The following is a 21,134-nucleotide window of genomic DNA, read 5'->3' as shown; positions in this document are numbered from 1 at the left end:
TCGTCAATTCTTCCCTTCCTCTCATTGTCACAAGGCATGGAAAAGAGGAAATGAGATGGGACAGCTCTCTCATTCTGGCCTGATTCAAGCACTATTTCACCATAAAAATAAAACTCTCCACTGGTTCTCTTAAAGAGACAAAAACTCTTCTGCTTAGAATTCACTGACTCATTCCACTTGGACACAACCACATTCTTTCTTGGGTGGAAACCCTGAATTCAAGTACAGCTGGCCAAGTCGGGGAAAGAACTTCAAGCAGTTCTGAGAAAGAACTTTAAGATGTCCCACTGATTATGAGAAAGAAGTTTTGCTTTATATAATGGGTTAGAAGTATAAGTGTGCTAATGGCAAACAACAGCCTTTGATCTAGCCAAACAATGATTGGGTAGTGTTTGATTACCATGAAGTTTTCTCTTTTTGTTTTTTAAAAAAATGTCATTTTTGAGTTTCCACATTCTTCTGGTCAGTTTAGCTCAGGAAAAGCTTCAAAGGAGAAAGTACAGATTGGAGTGAAAAATCAAGTTAGACTGCCAGATGTTTACAATAAAAAGTATCTTTTTACAAACTCTTTTGTAGCTCAAGCTAGCATTTTTAATGCTAGATGTAATTGGGAATAGCTAGCATTTGTGAGAATTTATTGTATGCAAGGAAGTAAGCTAAGCACTTGACCTGCAAAATTTCATTCATTCCCCTCATACACCTTGTGTGATGAATGGATTATAACTGCCAGACTGAACCTACATTTTCCAGAGAATCCAAAGGACATTTACAAACAGAATATAGTGACTAATGTGAAACATAACGAAGGAGGAAAGGGGCAGCACGTCCAGTAATCCAGTATTTAATAAAATCCCCACGAGAAAGTATGTTGGAGGAACAAGCTGTCTTAGTCACCTGTTCCACATTTTGTATATGCAAAGTATGTTTAAGTTGTCCTGGTCTGCAGACTTCTGTATTTCTTTCAAGTCCTTTAGAATCACTTATGCTAAGCTTCCAGCCAGGTTAAAGGAAATTTAGAGAATAATTAGCCATGTTTTCCAATCTTTTGAAGTGGACCTAGAGGCTCTTAAGTGTCTGCCATCATTGAAGATCCCAGAGGACTGCACTGGAGTAGTTAACCAAGGCATTCTTTTGTGTATATCTTGCCAAAGTCCCTTAAGAGCATCCATACATCTTGACAGTTTTCAGGACAAATTCTTTACAAGTGAAAAATAAACAAAGATTTAAAAATCTTTCCTTCTGTTTCAGACAGAATTCCAGCTGTCTGCTTCTTGCTTTCTCCAACAGAAAGAAAACGGGATTTCATCCACTTACAGTCTACGGAGTTTAATCTCTGTGCTGTCTTACAGGACGTGTTCCTTCTGCTCTATTTTCTATTTTGTGAGCTCTTCCATCTTCTGCACAGTCTCCTGTGCTCCTTAGAGCTTCTCATACTCCTTGAAACTCTGGCAGCTCCAGTCTCATTAGTTTCCCACACTGTGCTCTTACTAAAGTTTTGGGTTCAGTGTTGGTCCTTCCCTTTGGTTGTGTTCCATCTTGCCTCTATAGTCACCTTTACAAAATGTAACAAGTGTTTCCTGCTTTAACCCTGCTTGAAACTGGTAATGACCCATATTATGTCCTAAGACTTTCAGAATTAAAAAAATCAACTCTGGTTTTGGAATTTAAGATAGAATTAGATGGAACTTAATTTCTCATCCTTATTTTCTTGATTTTGAATCAATTATATATTAAATATACAAGCTAGGTGAGTATGAAATGGCAGTAGTTGATTCAATGCCAACAATGTTGCATTTGGGGCTTGGGCCAGAGGCATACTAAAATGTGGGTACTGTAATCATTCCCTTAAACTTACCGGAGTTCAGGAAGAGCTGCTGGGCACTATGCCTCATTATTTCTTGGTGCAGGTTTGGAGATCTGGAGATTGCATCAGAGTTCAGTAATCAATCATAAGACTGTAAGGCTTGAGGGGTATGTTAGTCCTCACCCTGAAATCTACACCAACCTGGAATTTACTTTAGCTAATAAAATGCAGCCAGTAGGAAGAAATGCCCATTCTGAGCTTGGCTCCCAAGAGTTCCTGTTCATTTTCTTTGATCCTAGCCTCCCACACAAAGACAAAGCTGGAATGGTTTGCTGGATTAAGAGTTGCAGGAGTCAGGCGGCAAATATTCCAACTGAACTCTGATGCCAAAGGACATAAGCCAGTGCCCTGCTGAATTTCCAGCTGATGTATACCCATGAGTGAGACCAATCAAGGTCAGATGAATCTGTCCCTGACCTAAGTTGGTCACTAAGGTCACTAAGTTGGAGTTTTGACTCATGGAAAAAAATAAGTGTTAGTTTTTGCAACCTTCTGGGGTCCTGTAATTGAATTTATATGGCACCTTTCTAGTAATAGATAACTGAATGGCTGGGCCAGGATAGATAGATTGCAATACTAGTCATCTGGTAGTGCAGGTTGTTTTGTTCCCAACACATTCAGTTAAGTTTCTTCAATTTTCCAGATTGTGGAACATTTTGGAACTGATGTTAGAATTTTGAAACCTGTCTCAATGAATATTCCTCATAATAGCCATCTTTCTTTATCTGAGTGAATTTGAATAATGTCCTGCACATGGAAAATTATTTCTCCTATAACACATGGCAGTCCTGTATGTTTTTCTAGCCCTTGGTGTGACTGTTTTGTGCATTTAATGCAGCAGGGGTCAGGACAGCATGTCCCCAGGTGTTTTTGTCTCTAAATCCAAGGACAAGAAGTCTACAATTATTTGGTCCAGGACTTTGCTCCTGTGGATATTTTCCAAATAAGCTGTCTGTATTGGCAGGGTTTTCTGCTGACTATAGTGGGTACAAGTCTGGAATTTAAATATGATGTCTTCAGCCACATTGAGCTAAAAGAAAAATTTCCTTTTCCCAGGGTATATAGCGTCATTTTAAAAAACATATTCTCAAGACTGTGAAGTGCTGCTTTGGTGGTGAAAACAGATTCAAGAGGGCAATTATTCCACAAGTATAGAGCTTATTAATCAACTTTGCACTTTTAATTTTTAAGGTGAGGTCTTGTTTCTCTGGAGAAGGGTTTGGTCCTCTCCCTTAGGAGGTCTCATGTTTATCTTCTTCCCCGTCTACTCTCTTGGATTCTTCCTACCTTTTCCTAGGATGGTGCCAGTTTCTCCAGGGTTGCAGAGAGGCATGCTGTGCTACATACAAACATTTTCTCATTCTCTTATCAGAAAGTACCTTGTTTCTAATCCCTTTGGAGGGGATGTTTCAAAATTTGTAGATGGGAAAGTAAGAGAGGGAGGTGCAGTGAGTTTCTGAGCTCTGATCAGTAGCAGCTACAAAATTTGCTGTCATCTAGTATTGCTGCCTATTCGACCCCAGACTTTAATGTTTTAGCTCCACTTCGAAAAGCACAGAGGTAAGAGTACAGCCTGTGCCACAGACCAGTAAAACGTCTCTGCCTAGATTCATACTCCAGAAGTACAAGGGAGGTCAGTCCATTTTGACTAAGAAGATATCTGATTTACATAAATTCAAAATTGCTGTGGGTTAGATTTTGAATGGCCTGAGCTATGGTATTCTTTACCTCTTGTGTATTTTACATATCACAACATTTCAATTTTCCCATTTTGAAACAAAGAATTTGATAGAAACAGCATACATCAGAACCAAAGCTTAGGTAAGTAAATTGCCAGTTCATTTGATCACTTCATCAAAGCCTTCAGGATGATTCACGGTTTGACCCTAATGTGGGATCAGAAAGAACACAGATAGTGCTCTGGCATTTTGCTGACAGCTTAGGACAAACCCTTCCCAGACTCTTTGCATTCTTCGTCTTTTGCATGTCTTGTATCTCATGTACACAAGGCAATGAATTTATCCCCAGTCTTCTTCATTCTTAAAATGAGAGGTGGCTTGACTCATGATTCTCAAGAGGTCCTCAGGGGACATCACTAAATTGGAAAAGTTCTTCAGTCACCACATCTTTCCTGAGGTCTCCTTTGCTCCAAAGGACAAAGGTTGTGATATCCCAAGCTGCATTAACCACAGGGCAAGAAAAGAGACACATCCAAGGTCTTTTCATGGTTTTTAATCTTTTCCAGATTCTCTTTCACAGGGTGAACACGAGGATGGTTCTGTTTGGGCTGAAGCTTTCTGCACTTAGCTATTTTCTCTAGCAGATACGGATAAACACAGAGCTTTTCTTTTTGGGGTTCATTGGGAACCCTTTGCCCAAATTCTCAGCACTTTGCCTCTTAGGTGGCATAGGAGTGCTGACACTTGCTTGTGGAAGCTCCTTCTGTAGTTCCTCAAGGGTTAAATCTTCACAATGCTGCTGCTTCAGCCTTCAGGGTATGACTGTACCTTTCAGCAACTAAAAGAGATTAGGGAGCTGGGGTTCTCCCTGAGCCCTGTCATTCTGTGTGCTTAAGCAGGCCTGAATATTCTTCCTGGATTTATTATTCCATTTTTATTTCCTTTTACATATTTTCATCTTGTTTAAAAAATTCAAAAGACACTTAATCATTATAAAAACTCAAACGTAATAGAAATGTATAAAATATACCAAAAATGCCCCTCAATTACCCTGAGAAACTGTTCTGTGTACCTGAATAGCTATTCTCAAAACATTCTTTCTTAAAATAGACATACTACAGTCATAAAGGAGTGTGTGCACAGATTCAAAGGTCAAGTAATTCAAGAAGACTTGTAACAGAAAAACAGAATGTTTTGCTCCATTTTCCTTACTTCTCAGTGCCATTTCTGAGGTAACTTCACCTCATTGTGTGCTTTGCTCTCTGATTTTCAAATTAGTCTTTCCCCAGCTGTTTATCTAGATGGCCGCCCACCCCAAGCCTCCTGTGCTTGTAGGCAGGGCTTTTGAAAGGTGATTCCTACTTTATATCCTAGGTGCTGAGTATTGTTCCTTGGTGACAAGGAAAGTGATTAAGACACTGTTCATCTTATTTTGGTTCTGTTTAGTTAAAAGTAAGGTACTTTTCAGATGATCGGGAGACTTTTTTCCATGGGTGGAGGGAAGGGCTCGTAGACCACACAGACAAATTAGGTAGCATTCAAATGTTTTGTTGGGTTCTTCCAGAAGTGTTATGTATTGATTGGTCTTTTCTTTGAGGTCCTTCAGTTTGTTCAAGAAAGAATCATTTAATCTCCTATAAGGCACTGGAGAGAAGGGAAGCCATGCATCCAAGGCTAACACCATTCTGGGGCAAAGAATCCGAGAGACAGGAAATTCCTGCCTAGTGAAGGCTTTCAGTGTTGTTTCTTCTTCTCTTTTCTCTAGCTCCCCACTCCACACCCCACTTTCTCATCTTCCCTCTTTCCATCTACCTGGTCCTCCTCTATGTCTGTGTCACTGTGTCCGTGCAGCCTTTTTCTACCTAAATTTTATGAGAGTATTAATCTTGGTAGAAACCAATTTGACTGTTTTCTCAGATCTCCATGAATGGTGCATGGCCATTACTGTTTTCAGTCCGCGGCTACGTGCAGTGAATACCATAGAGCATTGGGGCTCCATTTTTTCCTGACACTATTGAGAAGGGATGATCTTGGGTTCTTCGTATAATAAATGTCTAATCTCCTATTGAGACCAAAGAAGGGTAGTTGCCTGAATATGCTGAAAAGGGAAGGAAATCTAGAGATCCACTTCTCTGTTAAAGACTTGAAGACACTGCCGATGCAGGTCCTTGCTCACCTTGATAGTAGCTGGTGCCTCTACTACCTGAATATTTCCGAGTTTTATGGAGAGAAGTGACTTGCTTTGTGTTGTCTCCTTGTTCCTATATTTGGCATTCAACTTTCTCAGCTCCTTATATTAGTGTGTTGGTATCTCTTTTCCACTGGGTGCCCTCTTAATATCCTATTAGTCCTCAGGGATTTTTATGCAAATTTTGTTCCTCTTGTCTCATGTTAGTGGGTTTTCTTTATAAAAGGACCATCCAAATTTTATCTATAAAGAATCCTGATGTCTTCAGGCATTTTACGTTTTCTGAGTATATATAATTTTGGGGGATATATCTCAATAATATATTCTTCAGGAATCTTGCTTGCTTTTAAAAAATCACATTATAAATTATTTTAAGATAAAAAGTGGTTAGAGCTGAGCAGTTTAGAATTTTAAAGCAAACTTATCTTCTTTCTATAGGGCTTTTAGTTAATTCTCTTAAACTTTAGATCATTGTTGAGGGCTGAGGACAGCAGCACAGCACCTGCCTGGCAAACAAGGTCTTGTGTTTGATTCTTAGTTCAAAGAAAAAAAAAATATTATTGAGCCCAGTGGCATATAACTGTAATCCTAACTATGCAGGAGACTGAAGCAAGGGGGTTGAAAGTTTGAGGTCAATTTAAGTAACTTAGTAAGGCCCTGTATCAAAAATAAAAGAAAAAAGATTGTGAGACAGCTCAGGGATGGAGCACTTTCCTAGCATGAAAGAGACCTTAGGTGCAATACTCAACATCGAAAAATAAAAAAATGCACTAGGCCTAATGTTTAGACATTGCGTCTAAACACACTGGACATACCCAGTGTTTGATTACATACAGTGTTTGTTCAAGAGAGTGTTTTTTTCCTTATCACTGTCAACCTACCTCACACTGATATCCTTTAGATCACATATTTACCCACTTCATCTGATAAACAAAGCAAGAAGTCACAGAAAAGAAGCTGCTCCATGCTGCAGATGCTCTTCTGCGATTCTGGTTAAGATAAAAAGGGTGGGATGGGACAGTCACATCACATTTAAGCTGTCACACACAAATACTATTTTTAATTATACATCAAATCATAGCACACCCATTTTGCCATTTTCTCATTTCTCTCTATATTTTATGAACTTTTTATATGTCAATACATAAAGATCTGACTTTTCTTTTTGCTATAACATCCTTTCCAGTTTGGTTTTAATTTTTCTGGCTCTTCAAAGCAATTTTATAATAAACAGGATTCAGTAAACACACTTGTTCACTTGTTTGCATATTTCTATATGATTTTTCTTCCTGGAAGTAGAATTCTAAGCCAAAAACTCTGCACCCCTCACATTTTGATAAATAAGGCCAAATTCCTTTTCAAAAATCTTCTGTCACTTCATGCTCTGCCAAAAGTTAAGTGTCAGAATGCCACATTTTTATTTCCTCTCCAAGATTGTACTTGTCTTCTCCTTTTGATCTTGCCTCTCTGATGCCTAAGAGTATTGTCTTAGTTCACTTTCTGTTGATTATCAGTGAGAGAGCACTGCTGTTCTGCACAAATATTTTCTTTGCATTTTTGAAGCACAGTTAGGAATGAGTTTCTCAGCCCTAAAGCTTTTAGCTAGTTCAGATGTGTGCTCATTAAAAGGTAGCTGTCTTGATAACACAAATGACTAAATCTGTCTCCTGATTGTGTCACTCTGTGTAGCACTGAAATACAGCAGGTCAGTGCTCAGACACTTTCTCTGGAACCTCTTTCTATGGCATGTTTGAGGTGTTTGATCTCTTAGCAATAACTCTGCACAGCTATGTGGAAAATAACCTCGTTAGTGTCTTTCTTGGTGCTTTGTCCAAGCTTTGGGAGGTGTGTGTGTGTGTGTGTGTGTGTGTGTGTGTGTGCGTGCACACGCGTGTACACACGCATGCATGGATATGTGTGTTTCTGTGAGTGTTGGCTCCTTGAAGCAGCCATTAGAGATGTAAACTGGCTAACTTTGTGACTTCATATTAGTGTAGGAAATTAAACAGGATGTCCATATGAATTTCCACAAATTGTCTGGATTTTACCCCAGAAATCGCTACCGTGACCAGTTCCATGTAGGCCTCAACAAATTTGGGGAGGTAAAAATAGCTTGAACCTTTTGCTACCTATTTTGGGGATTCTCTGAGGCTGTGGCTTGGATGTCGTAGCACCCTACATGTCACTGAAGCACATGGATGGATTTATGGTGGCATTAACATTCTGGAGACAACATCTATAAGGAGGGGACGATGCTGTAGATAAATTTGTCTGTCTTTCTTCCTCTAGGTGGATGATTCTGAGGTGGATTCATAAGATTATTTATCAGGTATGCAGGAATGAAATGCCCATCACAGTAGCCCATGCATCTGCAGTGGACTGAAAAATGATACTGAAGAGAGCCATATTCTGATCTCTGGAATCTGCACTTGTGTTATTTTATATGGTAAAAGGACTTTTAAAGGGTCTTGAGATGAATAAATTATCCTGGGATATCCCATTGAGGTCAATAGACCTATGAGAGTTCTCACATGATGAGGCAGTAGAGTTAGAGGCAGTGAAAAGTGTGACGGAAACAAGAATGGAGTGATATGAGAAAGGCACCATGAGCTAAGGAATACTGAACGAAGAATCTAGACAAAGGAAGGGGAAGAATCCTTCTCTTAGACACTCCAGAAGAAATGAAGCCTGCTAGCACCTTAATTGTAGATCATAATAGCCATTTAACATGTGTGACCTTCAGAAATAAAATTTTGTACCATGTATGGCGGCACATATCAATCATCTCAGCACTCAAGAGTCTGAGGCAGGAGGACTGCCTCAACTTCAAGGCCAAATTGGGTTATGAAGTGAAGCTGTATCTCAAAAACAAAAAAGAAAAAACCCAACAAAACAAACAAACAAAATAAAATATCCATTGAATAAGTTTGTATTGTTCAGGGCTTCTACCATGTTTGCTGTAATATGATACAAAAGTAGCAGGAAAGTGGCTAAATGATGCATGGGTATAGTCCTTGCTCTCGGGAAGCTAAGGCAAGAGGATTATTGTAAGAGGCCAGCCTGGGCTATACAGTGAGTCTAAGGCCTGTATGAACTGCATAGTAAGATCCTGTCTCAAAAAACACAAAGCAAAAAGCAAAATGAAAAACAAAAACAAAAACACAAAAAAACAGGAAACTAACACAGCATCTATATTTTATTCTCTCATTCCCCATTTTGTTTCTTGTAATCTTGTGAGAATTCTTGTGAATTCTCAAATTCAGTGCTTATACAGAAACCTGTGCATCAGAGTGCTTTTGGGTAGGAGGTTCCGCAGAAAAGGGTGCAAAGTAATTGGACTGTTGTTAGCAGTTTCTAAGTTGCATTTACTCTGTAATCCAGGCCCAGAGATATATGATGTTGGTTCATCTTGGACCTCATCCAAGATGGCCATTGGCAGGGCCAGGAAACCTCAACACAAAGATGACCAAGCATTCCCAGTGACCAGGGATATCAGAAGTGATAAGTGGTAAACCAGATATTATCCTGTTATGCCTTGTATCTAGATGTCCCCCCAAGTCTCATGTACTCATAGACAGTGCTTTTGAGAGGTGATTGGATCATGGGCATGTGATACTGGGATTAAAGGTGCTGAATTAGTTTACTAATAGGTTTAGCATAGTTTTTGAAGTGACTGAATGGATTCACTGAAGATAGAACTCTCCCTTGGGTGTGGATAGCACCAACCAGCAGGCTTGTAGCCTGAATGGAATACAAGAGGAAAGCAGACCCGCAGCTGCTGTTACTTTCTGCCTGCCCTGCTATGGACTGTTTCTCCTCTGCCGTGCTTCTCTGCAGTGCAACCCTGCATTAGAGCTAGCTGACTATTGACTGAAACATCTAGAAATCATGAACTTAAAATAAACCTCTCCTCTTTTGACTTTGGATTTCTTGTATTTTTGACTCAGTATTGAGAAAAGTAAGTAAGCCATCTCCCATGTCAGGTAATTGAAGGTGAGGTTCCTATCTGTAATGAGGGAGGCATTTCTCTAAAGAGAAAAACAGAAACATTTTCAAGTATTTGCAATGGAAAAAGTTTACTGCAGGAATTTTTTTATACATGTGACAGAGAAATGAGAGTCAAACATGGCATGAAAAGGTAACCTAGAGACTGGCAAGGGGCAGGAAAAACCATATACTTAGGGTGGAGGGGCAACACCATAGGAGATATTCCTGGATCCTGTGATCTGGGGCCATTGGAAAGAAGGTAGAATCAGGATGGATCTTTTCAGCAGGATCTGAGATTCAGAGGATGCACAGGCCCTGCTGGAGAGGACATCCAAACCCAAGAGGGATGAGCAGAAGAACCTGGCTTCTCTCTTCCCTCTCACATTCCATTTCTGCCTAATACCATCAACTAGCCAAACTCAGAAGAAGCCAGCTCCACTGAAATGCAGAGTGACAAATACAAAGTAAACATACAATGAAGAGCAAACAGCCACAGAACTGATAGAGCAGTCACAGAACCTATGAAGAAACATCCATGAGAGATAATGCATTTTAATCACTTGCCAATACATGGAAACCATTTCCAGATTGGCAACAATTGAGCAAGGAATTTATCTGCCTTTCACTCCTCTCTTTTCCCAGGTTCCAAGCTCTTAGGGGCCAGAAACTGCAGCTACATTTTCTTGGAGATGCTGTCAAAATAAAGGGGGGAAAATCTGCTTGTTCCTCTTTTTCCGTGGCAGGCTTTCTACCCACTGTGAGTTTGAGCAGGGCAGTTAGAAGCTTTAACTCTGAGTTCAATTAGTGTCTTTGGTTATTATGTCAGAGCACACATACATTATCAAAAGCAGCTTGTCTTAAATATTAAAAATCAATAGGATTTTGTATTTTTGGAGAAAAGTCAGATAAACTAGGGGATTGCCCTACAGGTCATCTAAAGTAGTGGGAGTCAGTAAACCTCTTTCCACTCTGAACAGTTATGCAAAGAAATCTACAAGTAAAAAAAAAACAATTATTTCAACCCCATTACTACCATTTGTGCATGGAATCTTATAACTAGTCTTTTTAAAGCTCTTCTCAATTAACCAGATGTGGCAAGAAAGATTTTATACCCTACCCTTTATATATACCAGTGAGTTAGGGAGCAATGGACATATGTTTAAAACAAACATCTACTTCTGTTGTAAGAACCGAAATCTGTTACAATTTCAATGTCATTCCCAACTCAACCTACAGAATACAAACAAAAGCAGAAATATCTCATGCCTTTACTCTACTCATGTCTGAAAAGAAACAACTTGAAAATTTCCAAGTTAGAACATTTGTGTGTACCATTTCTGTTCCAAAGTATCGTTTTCTGAAGCCATTGCCCTATCTCATAACTCACATTGCAGTTTTAATGAAGTCCAGTGAATATTATACTTCCACTTTCTTTTCAAAGAAGACCCAAAATATGAATGTCACCAAGGGTTTTTTTTGTCACTTGCATTTCTCTTTGACATGTAAGGAAGTATAGCATATATTACCTCCATTATCTTGGTATTAGCAGGTGTTATATAGTGGTTTATTGAAAGAAATGAAAAAAAAACTAGGTGTATGTCAACTAATAAATAAATAAAATGTGGTATACACCATAGAATGCTTTTTAGCACTAAAAAGGGTGAAATTCTGTCATTTTTGACAGTGCAGATGAAAGTGGAGATCATTCTGTTAAATAAGTCAGGCACAAAAAGAAAGTACCACATGATCTCAGCTGTATGTGGAATCTAAAAAAATTGATGTCATAGAAATTGAGAGTAGAATGGCAGTTACCAGAGGGTGGAGACAGTTGGAAGAATTGGGGCTAAGAAACAGGACACAGTTGGTTAATGAGTACTAAATTCAGTTAGGTTGAACCAAAAAAGTGCTGGTGTACTATTGTACACTACGTGACTATGAATAACAGCTATGTACTGAACATTTCAAAAAACTATAAAAAAGGATTTTGAAAGTCATTACTACAAAATAGGATAAATGTTTGAGGAGAAAACTATGTTTAACCTAATTTGAACATTATGCATTGTACACATGTATCAAACATTACATGGTACCCCACTAATATATATAATTTTTACCTTTTTGTGACTCAGTTTAAAATGGAAATTTAAAAATATGAGTTTTGCTAAAAGCATAAATGTTTTCCTCTCCCACATCTGGCTTGAGTTATAGTTGGTAAGTAGCTGAAAGACCAGAAAGCCTGCTTGTGCTTCTTTGAATGACTCAGAAGTACAAGCAGAAAAAGGACAAAGATTATTACCTAGTTATTAACAGTTTGCAAATGTTTACCATAGTTCCACATTGGACACAGAGTTTCTATTTTGTCTTAAGCATGTTTTTGTCTACAAATCTAGAAGCATAGTTGGCCTAAGTTGAGCATTTACAGTGAAGACTGTAAGATACTGAATGTGAGCTCTGTCTTAGGCAGAGAAAGGGGTTCAGTTTCTCTAGTGGGATCCAGTTCAGAAGGGCCAGTGGGACCTGTAATGAGTGCCACAGAAGACTGGCTTTCACTGTGCAGAGCTGAGTGTCCTAGATTATACTCATGGGCTGATAGCAAAGATGTTAGAGAAGTGTTGAACTTGGAAAACACCAGAACTTCTCTGTATCTACTTGTTTCTGTTGTTTGAGTAGCTAAATCAATTAGACTGCTATTAGAAGTAATAAGCTTGCCAGTTCCAATTTTTCAAAACTAATTTCTATTGAACTATATGGGCACAAATACAAACTTGCCAAAATATTTTTAACTAATTTAAAAGTTAACCAAGTTTTAACTAATATTTTAAATTTGAAGTCTTTCCAGCATGAACATAAACTGCTAAATTATGTCTCAGAGAAAAGAAGAAAAATCTCAGTGAGGCCTCAAACCATAAGAAATATTTTTTAGTCCCCAAATCTATCTGACTTTATAAGCATTTGGTAAAAAGAATTTCCTTCCTGGAATTTCTATCTGAAACAATTCTTATATTGCATTTTGCCTAATTTTTTCATGTTATGGCAAATTTAGTGAAGTTTCCAAGGAACTAAATATTTTAAATTTTGCATGTAAAGTTATTTTGAGGAAAGAAAAGAAGAGATTTTTATTTTGGGGCTATATTATTTCTCTAACATGCAATTTCAAGTTGATAAGGAAAAACGAACAGAATTGAACAATTAAAAGTGAAATTTTATGAACTTGGCAATAGAGAATCCTTTATTCCCATGTTAGGGTACACGTTGTTACAAATGGAGACAAGTTCTTTTTAACTTAAGCATGTGAAAACCTTACTGCAGCATAGGAGGACTTTGAGGAGGGAGTGTGGATAGCCAACAGATTTCTGAAACTCGCTGAATCACCATGCTCTGATAGGATTTTTCCAGGGAATTTGTAGAAGCTCACTGACAGTGTCTTCTTTGGGAAGGGCCCGTGAAAATAATCTTCTCCAGTAGTTTCTATATGTGTTTCCTCTTCCTATCCATGGATACAACTTCCTAGGAAAGAAAGTCCGGTTGGTCTGTCTTGGATCACACTCCCTCCCTTTAGAGCACTTGGGGATGACCCATGGGACCAGAAGAACAGGCAAGGGTATGGTTCTCCAAAGGAAGAACTGAGTTTCATGCTAGAAGAAGGGGGAACGGAGGCTGGGAAGTATCCACTGTACAGTGGTAAAGCAAAAGCATCATATAAAGTTTTATTTCTTGTTGCTCCTTGAACTTTACCACCAAAGTCAACATGAAGACAGATAATATTAGATTAAGAATCTGCTTCATTGACATATTTTTTTGGTTCTTCTAATGTTGTTATATTCATTCTGAGTATAACATTTTGGAAGGAAAGACACTGTTGACCTAAATGTACAAATAAAGGCAAGTTCAATCAATGATTAAAACTTGCTGACAGCGATGGTAACTGTCTTTTTACTCAGACACAAATCCATCATTGTCAAAAGAACCAAAAGAAGTTACTATTTTTTTTCCCATAATTAGAAGTGTAATAATGTACTCCATAATTCATGCAGAGTCTTGGTAAATTTTAATATGGTTAACTGGAAACCAGTGCAATCAACATTCTATATATATTTACCTCTACACTAGGAATTACCATGTATTTAAATGTAATGACATAAATTGCTTCTATCTGATTATAGTAACATAATGAGATGGCTTCTATATCAGGCACATATTTAATTAAAAGAATGTGCCAGTAATAGGCACATAACAAATTACTTGGATAATTAATGATAAACATTGACTTTTAAACAATTTTATTTTTATTCCCATCCTTTCTCCATTCTACCCAGAATTTTGGAGTTCTTATCCTATGTGATGATAAGTCTTGCATAATAACAATTATTTTTACTTTATTAGAAAAGTCTTTACAATTTGACTGGCTTATAGGAAGAGGTAGATTTACCTTGAAGTGAGTGATGCTTTAATTTAATATCCCTCTTCTTCCTCTTCTTCTTTTTTTTTTACTCTTTTTAAGTCCTTAGAGTTAATTGTATCAGTTTTAAGGTCTATAAAACCCAGTTTTGTCCTGCTTATAGATTTTGTGGATATAACTAACCTAATGTCAGCTATTTCCTCAGGCACATCCAGTGTTTTCAGCTTGTATCAATCTAGATTTGGAACACTGTATATTCAATGGTTTTATCAAGAAATCTGATAAACAGCAATGATATTGGTGAGTGTGTGTCTTTTTTGTAGTGTTCCTTGTACATATGAGGACATGAAGTGAAAACTGTGTAGGTGTGGGAGTCCTTCATTAGGAAACATAAAGCATTAAAAGAAACTGGACTTCTTTCTTAGGCTTATCTTTATCTAGATTGTACTGCTCTGTACAAGTTAGTCCCAGTATATCCAATCCACTGTAATGAGCCTGCCATTCCTTCCTTCATCTCCTCCCCCAAACATGCTCCTCCTGTTTATGCTTCTTCCTCACTCCTCCTTCTTTAGATGCTCTTTCTTCTGAATTTCTGCAGAGGTCTTCACAACTGAATTTTTGCAGAGGTCTTTACAACCTGACTGACTTACAGGCAGAAGGTGAATTTACTTCTCTTATGCAGAGTGGCTTAACCCTCTCAAGACTCCTACCTCCAGTTTGTTTTCTCATCGTGATAGGACCTAGGAAAATATGAGAACATTTAATTGATTTCTGCTCCACAGAAGACAGTTTAATGAGTTTATTGCAAAATTCTTAAGATGTTTCCGATCTCACTAACATGACTATACAAAATGTTTTCTAAAAATGAGTGATGTTGAACTAAAAGGAATTTTGGAAAGGGAAATACACTAACTCTTACCTTTTTGCATGTGTGTTTGTACAGTTCACCAGTAATTTATTACCAGCACATAAGATTGCATGATATTCTCTCATGCCACTATAGTGTCTCTTGGCCCCCTAATCTTGCATAGTAGCTAGCATACAGTAAACATTCAATAAATGAATGTTGAATGTTTATAGAATGAAATTCCCATTTCTATAAAAGGTGCATATTTGTATCCACATTTTAAATATGGCTTTATACAAGAAGCTTCAGGAAACACATTCACTGAGACTGATCTTTTCCTCAGAAGTTTTATAGGATCTGAATAAGTTGAAAGAACACAGAAAGGAAAAGAAGTAAAAATCAAATCAAGCTAAAGTATTTATTTACAATGATGTACAGTGGGGATATTTTGCACTAATTAATTCCTACAAGCATACACTTATGCCTTCAGAATATTTTTAAATAATGTTTTATAGGTTTTCAAATTTTCACAAAAAGATAAATTATATAGAAAACAATTTAACTTCATAGACTTTTCAAAAGTTTCACAAAAGAAACTACAGAGATGGAATATGTAAAACAACAAAGAATAGAATAAATCTTTGTTTTTCTTAACATTCAGAATTCAACTGAATATTACTCTGCAGGAAAGAGCAACTTTCAAAATAGCAACTGAACAAACAAATTATTTTTAGGTCTTTGAAATGGATTCTACTTTCTAGATATCCTTTGAGGCATCAAATTATAACATATTTATCTTTAATTAGTACCAATTCTTTCCTTAAAGGGATAGATTTTCTGATTCAATCAAAGTGTTTCTTTGGTGTTCTTGTCTCTGTTGTCTTATCGTTTGAGCTTACTTCGGTCAAGTTTTGGATTCTGATTAGGAAAAGTCCACTAGTCAGGATTGATGTGCTGTGGGATTCTATCAGGTATTTCTTAGACTGGAATTTGTCACATAAACCCTTAGATGAAGAGAAAGAAAGGCACAGATAATATTATTATGATGTTGGGTAGACAAGAGTATCTTACTGGGTCTAGATAAGGGCTATATAGTGTGCCCATTTAATATTTTAGTGGAGTTCTTATTATCAATTATCTTCTTGGATAAACTTAAAACACTGAATCTACTCTTAGAGCTCAATATCTTTATTTCTGAGAAACAAAATTGACACTACAATTTTCCATAATAAATAATGACTTGGTTTTGTTTTAGGTTAATTTATCTACTAGGAAACTTAGAACAAAATAGAGATTAAAAGGAAAAAGAAAATCTTGTTTTTCTTTTCTTTTTCTTTTATAGGTTCCCATGAAACTAATTATTGTAATTTCACTTCCCATTCTGCCTGGAGAAATTTAGTCATCATACTTTTTCTTAGCACTAGACAAGAGCTAAAAATCTGAACTTAAAATAAATTTTTAGGGACAGATTGACAGGAACTGGATTTAGTGTTAGAAGACATTGTTAGTTTGGGACAAGATGTTCTCTTAATAAAGTACACTTGGCCCAGAATTCTATAAAAATTAATTTTGTAAGTTTGAAATTAAATAAAGCAAACATAAGAAAAATGTCCTTTTAGCTTTTTTCCTTGTTATTACAGTGTTTTTTAAAAAACGACAGCTGCCTCAATTTTTGGCCTAACCTATTGATGTACTTTATAGTGGTATCATTGATTTCCAGTCTTCAGGCAACCTTTTCTAGCTGCTGGAAGCCCAAGTCTTTTCATTTATTATTGTGTGTATGCAGGGGAGGGAGATGAGCCCATTGATCCAGCAGTGTGCCAGCCAGTAAATATTTAATGTTTATTCCCATCACTAAAATTATTTGAGATGTGGGAATTGACAGACGTTTGTATGCATATATTGGTGTGGTCTGTAATTTATAGCACATTCATTTCATCTTTGCAGACTGGCTTTTTGTTATTGTCCAGATAGCTATTCTATGTAGTCTCAATTTGAAATTCAGTTAATCTTTATGTCTTATGATCTAAGAACTTGATGCCAACTCTTTATCAACAATTAAACATTAGTAGAAATAAAATCCTGAAATATATTTGAGAATTGTCAGCCTTTATGCTTACCATAACTTTGTGTGATTTCTCACGTTATTTCTTACCAGAGAGCTTCTGTTGTACCAAGAGTAAAATTCTGCTTTCACATTTTTCACCATGTCGATAAATGTTCTGCTTCCTACAATTATGGTTATTCACACTTAAATGTTTAAATCTTGGCTTTTATTTTGAGATTACAGGTGATCTGCTTTCCTGTCTTTGAAGTCACTATCATCTTCCTAGCAATCATATACCTGCTGGGCCCTACAGGGGGTCATGGATACACACAAATATTTGAGACAGTTCTTTTGGAAACATATCCCACTGGGCTTTCCAGTCAGCCAGAATTTTGATTTCAAGATCATTTGGCTTTAGGTTTGAGGGTTCATTTCTGCCTCACACCCTTGGATTGGACAGATGGCTTCTGTCTCTGAAAGCTTTGAACCTGACTTTTGTCCCAGGGATATTTGCTGTGGCTGTCTTTCTGGCTTTGAGTGGGGAATCTGGTTCTCACCCCAGCCAAGTACTTGATGATCGTCAACCCAACTGAGTGAGACCAGAAGCCCATTAAGGTGAAAAATGATTTTATTTTTCAAATTGTCACAATACAGGTACAAGAGCTCTGCATTTTGGCTAGGGGAGCCAGGTGTTCAGTGTTACTATAGAAGTATTCATTCTTTAATTTTAAAATTGTGAATTAATATTAACTAGAGATTCTTCATTAAAAATTACACATTCCACTGGTTTCTCTGCAAAATTAGTTCTGTTATCTTATGGGCAAAGCTCAAGAGAGTCTGAGAGAAACAGGGTCTTTAAACAAATATTAGATTACTTGTGAAATAGAAAACTGGAAAACAATATAATATTTTACACATTATATGTTCAATTCACCAAACATATTTTAAACAAAAATATCTTTTTGTATAATTCTGATAAAAGTTATGTTTACATAAATACACTGGAGGAAAACATTTTGTTTAAAAATTTGCAGACCCTGAAGAAGTAGAAGAGAAAGTTCTCATCAGAATGAGCAGGCTGGCACCTCATCTCAGACTTCCAGTTTCCAGAACTGTGAGAATGCAATTTCTGTAGTTCTAAGCCCCCCAACCTGTGCTATTTTATTGCAGCAGCCTCCACTGACTAAGACATTACTCCATATTTTAGCTTTCTCTTAAGTTGGAATATTTTCTACAGAAACACCTGAGAGTATGTCTTCCTGATTTTCTTTGGTCTGAATCGGGTCACACTCCAATACTGAGCCAGTCAATGACAAGGGAAGGGAGGGTGCACTTAGCCTACCAGATGCATTTTTGGTTCTGAAAATGGGTTCAGCTTTTGATGACAGGAGAAGTGGATCTAAAATCATGTGAACAACTTCAAAGGCATAAAAACTTCTTCAGGATCTGTGGTTAAGAGTAATGCAAAGTTGTTTTTACTGTAACTTTGGCACACGTATCATATTGACATTACTGAGGAAAAGGCACCTAGGACTGGATCTTGCTAATCCATTAGGATGCTATTTAGAATCCTGATTTCCATAGAATAAAGTTCAATATGGAGTTTCTGGCAATTGTCACATTTTATGTTTTACTATTTTATTTATTTAAACTATATATGAGCTATTTTTTGCTCTTAAAATAGGATAGCCAAAAATATTGATTCATTATGGTCAATCTTTATATTAAATAATCAACAATATTTCCTGAGACCTAAAATTTTAGGCACTAGAATACATAGAAGGTGTATCTCTTACCTTAAAGAGTATATCTTCTAGTTGAGGGAACACAAGGAAAACAGGAAACATATGTTATGACACTTGGGTTAACTGTCAAATGAATGACATTAAATAGTTCACTTTGTCTTTCTCTTTGTGATTAGATGTGTGAAATGAACGCATTTATATTTGTCCTGACTTCTTACATGAGTACATTAAGGCTTAAATCAAAAAGGTAAAATTCTCAAGCTGTTATAATTATTTAATTTAAAGATTGACCATAATGTGTGTGGATTCTTCTTAGAAAAGGCAGGCTGTGAAAGAATATTGTTTGTTTGTGACAGTGTGGATATGCCCAAGATGATATATGGGTAATAGGGTGTCATGGTTTATGTCTGTGTCCCGCAGGCCTCGTGAGTTTGCATTGTTCACTTGTGTTGGTTCATTGTCTAGTGCTTAGATTGATGGTGTCAGTGCTCCACCCACATAGGGGTGGAGCCAGGATGTGATGTAATGGCAGGAAGAAGGTGTGTCTTACTCTTTGCTGGTTCCTGTTTGCTGTTTGCAGCCGCCATGAACTGCGGCCCAGCCATGCCCGCCTGCCTTGGAGCCAACTGAGTGTGGACTGAAACCTCCAAAAACTGTAAGAAATAAACCTTTCCTTTCCCAACTTGGGCATCAGGTATGTTGTCTCAGCAACGAGCATAAAGTAACTAAGACAGAGGGTGAATGATTTCACTAATATCTTCGAGATCAAAGACTTAATGACCTATTTCCATACAAAATTCGAACTTATCTCATTTAACATTAACAATTTCAGTCACCATATTCAGAGCTTCTGTGCTCTTTTATTTTCATGTGTAACTGAGATACATAATAAAGCCTCTGTTGCTTCTGATATCTAAATATTGCCTGATATCTAAATAAGGTCTCCAACAAATCTGTTATTTTGAAGGCCCAAAACTTGATCTATATTTGTCAATTTTAAGAAGCTTTGACTCAGAGTCTTTTATATGTTGTATCTTTTTAAAAATCTTATATCAATGATAGAGTTCAAAATTATTTTCATGTTATTTTGAAAGTAGTTTTCAAATTCCTGCTGCAAATTTGCATACTGCAACTCTAAAGGTACTCAGGAAAGCACACTATTTCCTATCCTTAGGCAGAATTTGGAAGCCATGGCTGGTAAACGCAAAAAATAGTATGTGCAGGAATAGAGATAATAGGAAGGGTGGTAGGTCATAGGGTTAGGAATATTGGTAACTATTTTTTCTAGTTTAGATAAAAATTTGTTTTATCTTAGCTATTTTTTACTCATCACGGAAACAAAATACCTGATGCCTAAAGTTAGGGAAAGGAAAGGTTTATTTCTTACAGTTTTTGGAAGTTTTAATCCATACTTAGTTGGCTCCAAAGTAAGGAGGCATAGCAGGGCCGTAGTTTATGGTGGCTGCAAACAGCAAGGTGGAAACCAGCCAGAGCAGAGACACACACCTTCTTTTTGCCATTACATTGTATGCTGGCTCCACCCCTAGGTGGGTGTAGCACTGACACCATCAATCCAAGTGCTAGACAATGAACCAATGCAAGCACGTGAGGCCTGGGGGCCATCGACATAAACCATGACATAAATAGCTGCACAGAAGTTTTTCTAGTTTAATTCAGAGAGGATCGCCAATCACTTTAGCAAGACAATTTATGAAACATGTCATGCTTGACTGTATTGTATAGTTCTTTTCAAAACATTACCTGCAAACAAAACAAACAAAAAAACTCTTCTTTTACTTCAACCTCTTTCCCTCCCACATTACCTTAAAAACAAGATCCTCCATAACATAACAACCCAGTTGGAAGCATTTGAATGTAGCCTGCTGGTTTATGAACAGTTGTCTCTGAGTGTAATCTCTGTAACTTTACCTACAATTAAGAGATGCTCTGGAAAAGGGGAACAAGGATAAAATTCAAGCACAGTGTTATCTTGTTGATGACGACAAATCCTGATATTTTCAATGATTTCTCTTGGGGATAAGGATTCTGATACTTAAAAAGTAGTACATTGACACAAAGCAGAAAGATAGGTGTCCAGAATAAAGATATCTGCACTGCAATTTCTTTTTTTGCCTGTACTTATGAGAACCTCATTAGGCCTATGGATCCACCTGGCACTGTTCCATTGAATGATAAATTCAATACAGATAATGCATCCAGCTGGGAATACTTACAAACTCACAAATGAATGCTTTTCTTGGAAGTTTTTAATAAAAATAGATTTTAATACTCAAATGAAAAATTGTATAAGCTTTCAATTTAATTGGCTGCTGGTTTAAATTAGAATGAACCATAGTTGAATATTTTCTTATTACTTG

This window comes from Cavia porcellus, unplaced genomic scaffold (assembly GCF_034190915.1).
Source record: "Cavia porcellus strain 051 isolate PalLab524CR breed Dunkin Hartley unplaced genomic scaffold, mCavPor4.1 scaffold_4, whole genome shotgun sequence".
In the NCBI taxonomy this organism is placed as follows: Eukaryota; Metazoa; Chordata; class Mammalia; order Rodentia; family Caviidae; genus Cavia; species Cavia porcellus.
This window is presented reverse-complemented; position numbering follows the sequence as displayed.